Below are 7050 nucleotides of genomic sequence, written 5' to 3' on the forward strand. Positions count from 1 at the left end.
TGTCTGACTAGGGGCGAGACGTGGGCTGATGACGTCATCGTTTCAGAAAATATACGGATTCGCTGTCCACACGAAAATGCAAGGGTGGCGTTTTCAGATTTATCCACTCTGGGACCCGGTTTAAAAAAATATCGGTTTCACTCTCCCAAAACGCCGGATCCGTGTGGACGAAACGCCTATACGATACAAAATGTATGCGTATACAGCTAAACGCGTCTCCGTGTGGACGGGGCCTAATACAGTACATCGGGCAGTACATCCAAACGCTCGCCTATCATTCCTCGACCTCAAATATGGCTTATCATCTGAAATATGTAAGTAGTAGCACCTTTACATGGCCACTCAATCTAATGTTAACCTAGAGAAATGTGCGCTGTTCAAGTGTCTGTGCGGAGTGGAAGCTGAACATAGCGAGCTCACTACAGGACAGATGGTCGCCGGTGCGCTCACTTTCTCCTAAAATAGTCATTTTGGTCATACAGATAAGAGTAATACTTATCTTTCAAATCTGTAAAGACTCGACGTTTATTTGTGTGCACTCACAATGACAACAAAACGCGCTTTTGTAAAATAATAAAAGCAAACATGATATGCTTTCTGCTGTCTCGGTCTCTGTGAACTTGAGCACAAAACTCTGTGTAGCCTATATCTTTGCCTTACAGACATTAAAAATATATCTATACAGAGTGAAATGTCTACTTTCAAATGAACCAATTCAAATGGAAAACAAATATTCTCAGATTGTGTAATCCGTATGAAATATGCATGCACATCCACTACTGCGGAGATGACGAGTCAGTGTCGCCAACTTCTTAATCTGAAAACAAAGAAAGCACTAGTGTATCAAATTATTAAAATGTTAATGCAGTCTCCTTACTGTTTTTCCCTCACACATTCATAATCATTACTTCTGCCGGTGCGCTGTGGCAAGCTTTATGCGTGTGCTTGAGCACTTGGCTATATAGGCAATTAAAGGCTCATAATAATGATTTAAATGGTTTATTAATAAACGTGTGATTACTCGACTAATGCTTAAAATGAATGACTACTAGTCGACCAGAAAAATCCTGTCGAGGGCAGCCCTAGAGAACACAATATACTGAAGATCGGCGTTGGGGATAACGCATTACAAGTGACGCAAGTTACATAATCAGATTACTTTTTTTAAGTAACTAGTAAAGTAATACATTACTTTTACATTTATGAAATAATTAAATATCTGAGTTTCTTTTTCAAATAAGCAACACAAGTTACTTTGTTTTCCCATTTATTCACTGGCACCTCTCCTGTCAGAAGCAAAGGCATTTCCTTCAGCCTGGGACTTATTAATTTCACTTTTGTTTTTTTTGTTAATAAAAAACAAATAAGCAAGCCCAGCCAATGTGACAAAAAGTAATGCAAAAGTAATGTAATGCATTACTTTCCATAAAAAAGTAACTAACGCATTTAGTTACTTTTTATGGAGTAACACAATATTGTAATGCATTACTTTTAAAAGTAACTTTCACTCGCTAGGATGAGGGAATGAATTAATAAGTCACAGAAAATCCACAAATGCTTAATTCATGGTCACAATATGTTTTTTTTCTTCTGCATGTCATGGATGGGGCTCCGTACCATTTTAAATTTCACTGAAAAGTTTATATTTGAGTTTATTTTGCTTATGAGTTTATATAGTGTATTTATTTGCTACAGTAGATAGAAGTATGAAAAATATGACCTCTTTGCCCTCTGTGATGAAATAATTCCTGGTGGGAGCCTCAGTTCTGTCTGGAACTGGCTCAGGCCCAAATGGAGGGAATGTTTTGCCGTTCAGACTGAAGAGCGTTCCATCATCACTCTCACAGACTCAGCAGTTTACTCTGCAGTGCTGAAAATTCACAGTAAGTTAGCTAAAAATATTTAGCCAATTACATCATATTTAAAAGAAATACAGGCGTACATACTGTGCAGTCTCATGAAGTCATCAATCAAGTAGACATAATCTTCATCAGGATCAAATGCCAAAATGTTCATCTCATTCTTAAGCGTCATTGCGGTTCATGATGCCAACCACGGAGATTTCAATCCCAGCATTGTGAGCCTCTTCCGCAACATCTTTCAGCCTCACTGCATCCTGCTTGTCGGCCAGACCGTCTGTCAGCACGACCGCAACCTTTCTTACTCCGGGCCGTGCTGCTCGGAACAGCTGAGTGGCCCGGTGGATAGCGCTGCCCGTGAAGGTGCCCTCGCCCAGGTACGGCATCATGCACACGGCAGCTTTGACACTTGCCTGGTCAGACAGCTGTTGTAGACTGGTCACCACCATGTCCACGTGACTGAAGAGCACCACCCCAACACGTGTGGCTTCATGGCTCATGGACATGCGATCGATCAGAGCATTCACGAAATCCTTCACCAACTCAAAGTTCTCTGGACCTATACTCTCTGAGCTGTCGATGATAAAGACCAGCTCCAGAGGACTCGTCCTGCATTTCAGACCACATCCTGAGAGAAAATGCACAAAAAGTAAGTGACTCCACCTAATACAGGACCTATATACAGTATAGTTTTTTTGTGTGAATAACAGGGATGGTTATATACCACATATTTCCCGGATTATTCTGATCACCTTGTCTCGCTGTGGGATCAAGTTCAATGTATGTTATTTGTACAATAGAAGTCAGTGTTCTAAAAAAAATAAATAAAATAAAAAGTTTGAAGAAAAACATTTTGACTCACAGATAGGCCGGGCTCTCCCTTCTCTCCTGGTTTTCCCTATAATTTAAGTTTAATTTTAGTATTAACAGAGGCATTTTTCAAGGTATAATCTACATTATCCTGAAATCTCAGGATTAGGTAAATACTGAATTAAAGGTGGCCTACAATCTGTTGCAGTTCCATTAGTGTAATGGTGTGGTCATGTTTATTGTTGTTCGCCAAATTTTGACCATCAGACCATCTTTAGGTCTTTGTCTGGACTTGGACTCTACCCTATTCTGGTCATAGCCTTGACTTGGACTCAACCTACACAGGTCTCAGCCTGGACTCAGACTCAAATGAGCCGATCTCGACTACAACACTGTAAACCATGCATACATCGACTGGAACTGAATGTGAACCTTGGCTAACTGGTAATTGGATATTACCTTGACTCCTGTTTGTCCAGGCATTCCATGTTCTCCTCTCTCTCCTTTTCTCCCACGTTCCCCTACTAGGCCCCTGTCACCCTGAAACCATCAGACTTTGGTAATTCTTCATTGCATTTGAAAAGAAACATAGTATTAACTGTACTGACATGTAATACAATTGGTCAGTGTTTGCCAATCTAGTACCTTCTCTCCTGAGAGTCCATCACCTGGAGGCCCTCTAGGGCCAGGGGACCCTTGAAACCCAGGATCTCCCTGTGATGATGAAATGTTTAGTTAGAGGTCTAAAATTCTGTATGGTAAAGTGTTTTGCTTGTTGTCCAAGCTGATAGAGCTATAGTATGGGTCCTTACCTTGGGACCCTGAATTCCCTCTCCTGAAAGTCCTGGAAGACCAGGAGCACCAGTCTGGCCAACTGCACCCTATAAAAATATGCATTAATGTAATGTGGTGTTTGGGTTTTGTCATGTTCATGTTTTCCATGTCTTTTATTTTGTAGTTTGATTCCTGCTCTTTGTGTCATGCCTCCCCTGCCCTCATGTATTCATGCCATTGGTTCCTCTGTTCATTGTGTCATGTTCTGATTGGTTGTCTTAGTCATGTGTCTTCATGAACTCCCTGTCTGTCCTGTCATGGCCAAGGAGGCCGTTCATGAACTCACAGTCTGCCCTGTCACAGCCATGGAGGCCGTTCATGAACTCACTGTCTTGCCCTGTCACAGCCATGGAGGCCATTCAAGAACTCTCTACTTGTGCTGTCTCAGGCAAGTGGTCTGTCCATGTCTCTGCACCGCCATGGCTGCCCGATCTGCCACTCCACCACCCTCCTGGACTTTTTGGGTTTTGTTTGGGCGGCTGGAGCCACCCTTAGAGGGGGGGAAATGTAATGTGGTGTTTGGGTTTTGTCATGTTCATGTTTTCCACGTCTTTTATGGATTGATTCGTTACAATTAATCAATGTTGAGTATTTTCTGAGCCAATGCACATTTTATTTTTAGAAGTGTTATTGAACCTTTGGTGCCATCAGTCCAATTCCTGGCGGCCCTGAAGGGCCGGTCGCTCCAGGTGAGCCCCGGTCTCCCTGAAAACAACAACAACACCACTTTAGCCGAAATTCTAGACTAGACTTCACTGACTTTCTGAAAGACAGCGTAATCATTTATTGTGAACTGCATAATGACAAATTATCAATTCCTGACAAATCCAGGAATTCCTTGTCCTTCAGGTCCAGCTTCACCTGGTGGCCCGGGCAACCCTGGAAGCCCCTGAGAATATAACGTATGTATAGATATGGCTTGTTTTGTTTTCGGGGGTTGTTTTTATCAAAGTCTTTGTCTCCTTTACACACCTGTGGTCCGGGGTAAGCCTCCCCCTTCATTCCTTGTGGCCCCACTGGTCCTGGATTTCCTCTGTCACCCTGAAACATGCCAACATAGATTTTATTAGGGCAAGACTCCCATTAAACCATATACTAATGTCTTTGATGCTATAACCTTAGGGCCTGTAGTCCCGACACCTGGCTATCCAACAGGACCCGGGGGGCCTGCAGGTCCTGGCTCACCCTAACAAAAAACATGCACCCAACCCAATGATATATACATATGAACAATACAGTAATGTATAACATTAGGTTAGAATGCAAATAGCCAGCCATTTTGGCAAAGGCTATTTTCACTAGCTTCACCCACCAATGCTCAGATATTTACTTTTGGTACAAATATAACTTCTTTTTCTACTTTGTGTGAATAGCATCTATCACTATTTGCACCTAGTGAGACATATACACACCTTTGAACCAGGTAATCTTCGACCCAGAGGTCCAGGTAAGCCCATCATACCTAAACTTCCTGGTTCTCCCCATGCATGAAAGAAAATCTGTTATTACCAGTTTTTTAAAACATGTTTATACTGTATATACGACACCGTGGACAGTGATAGATCAGAGACCAGGGAATATATTTTGGATTTTCTATGTCTTTTATGAGTTTATGGGTTTTATGGCTGACTATTCTCACAACCCAGCATGTCTGTTAAAGGACTGTTTATGAGCAGCCATAAAAGCGTACAACCAAACCCTAAAGACCTTTTATGAACTCCTTAAAAGTCATCTGACATTCAAAACCTCTAAACACAATGACCTGGACTTTAACCTCCACATTCCCAAAGCAAAAACCAGATTGTCTGTGTTTAAGCTCTGTCACTGTCTCACCCACCTTGGCCCCTGGGGGTCCTGCTGCTCCAGCACTTCCTGACAGACCCCTTGGTCCTCTGTCCCCTCGGTCCCCCTGTGGACAGATTCACAAACAGAATTTACAGTGACATTTTCCACTTCAGGACATTCAGGTGAGACAGTATTTAAGATATTATTCAGCTTTTTCATCATAGATAAACTTATTTTGAAAAACAAGCCTCATGAAAACATTTGACCCCCAAATCAAATATTAGAATAAGTAATTGCATTTCTCATTCTCAGTGGTGATTTGCATTTAATGCTTAATACTATAACAGTAAAAAAAAATCACTGTAATACTATGTTTGTTAATAAAAAAAAAACCCAGCATGAATGACATGCAGTACCACAAATACTACCACATTGATGATTGTAAGGAAAATATAAAATTATGTAAAAAATATTATTACAGTCTTTCATTTTTTTAATGGTTTTGAAAGATGTATTTTATGCTTTCCAAAGCTGGATTTATTTGAAAAAAAAATACAGAAAAACACAGTGATATTTTAAATTAGAAATTTAAAAGATCTGTTTTCCATGTGAATATATTTTAAAATGTAATTTATTCCTATGATAGCAACGCTAATTTTTCAGCAGCAAATTTTCCTGTCTTCAGTGTCACATGATCCTTCAGAAATTATTCTAATTTGCTGATTTAGTGCTCAAGATACTTTTTTATTATCAATTTTGAAAACAGTTCCACAGAATTTATTTGAAAATGCATTCTTTTGTAACATTATAAATTATTATAAATGTCTTTACTGTCACTTTTGATCAGTTTAATTTATTTCAAAATAAATACATGAATGAATTAAATAAATAAATAAATACTACATTGAATGAGTAAATGTTAGCGTTTTTACTGTAATGTAAAGCACACATTAAATGGCGGGAAATATACTCTCACTGTCACCCAAAAAGAGCAAATATCGGTTTCTGGACATGGCCATTTACATGTGTGACTCTGTCAATGAGTGAATACTGTGAATCACTGTTTGGCCATAAGAGCTGCATTCACAACTTAATTTTAACTTGATCTATACAGTTGTGGTAACTAAGAAAAACCTGTCAGAGCATCATTGTACCTTCTCACCGGGAATCCCTTTCCCAGATGAGCCCTCTGGACCTCGAACACCAGGTAAACCCATCTCACCCTAACATAATGAAGAAAAGACAGAGATGCCTGGGTGAGTAAACACATTTTAACAGGAATTCAGTGCATGTTGTGGTGAAATCCCACAGCCTTATTAGATGCTTTCCTATATTTTGCAATCATAAAAATATAAGAAAGAGTTATAGTCACAGTGGCCAGAAATATGTAGACATTTAAATCACACCTTATAACTTAATATGACTTCATATGATATTCATTCATTTTTTAATGCTGATCCATTGTTTACATTTTAAATGAAATGGTAATCATATTACAAGAAACTTGTGACTCAGGATGTTGTCTCCTACCTTTGGACCCACGGATCCATCTTCTCCTGGGATACCAGGAATACCAGGTGCTCCGTCTGGGCCTGGTTCTCCCTAAAATCATTAAATCAATATATAGCTATTACACAAAACATGTTGATGCTATATACTCAATACTGTATATTGAAAATATGAAGAAAAAAAAGATAATATTTGATAATATTAGTTTGTAAGGACATTAAAATTGTACATACTTTTGGTCCCGGTTCTCCTA

General features: G+C 39.6%; 1 pseudogene; it reads right to left on the reverse strand.

The window, feature by feature from the left end:
• Window positions 1-7050, reverse strand: part of LOC107702594 (collagen alpha-1(XXVIII) chain-like) — a 25507-nt pseudogene that overhangs the window by 1554 nt on the left and 16903 nt on the right.

This window comes from Sinocyclocheilus anshuiensis, unplaced genomic scaffold (genome assembly GCF_001515605.1).
Source record: "Sinocyclocheilus anshuiensis isolate Anshui unplaced genomic scaffold, SAMN03320099.WGS_v1.1 scaffold1142, whole genome shotgun sequence".
Taxonomy (NCBI): domain Eukaryota; kingdom Metazoa; phylum Chordata; class Actinopteri; order Cypriniformes; family Cyprinidae; genus Sinocyclocheilus; species Sinocyclocheilus anshuiensis.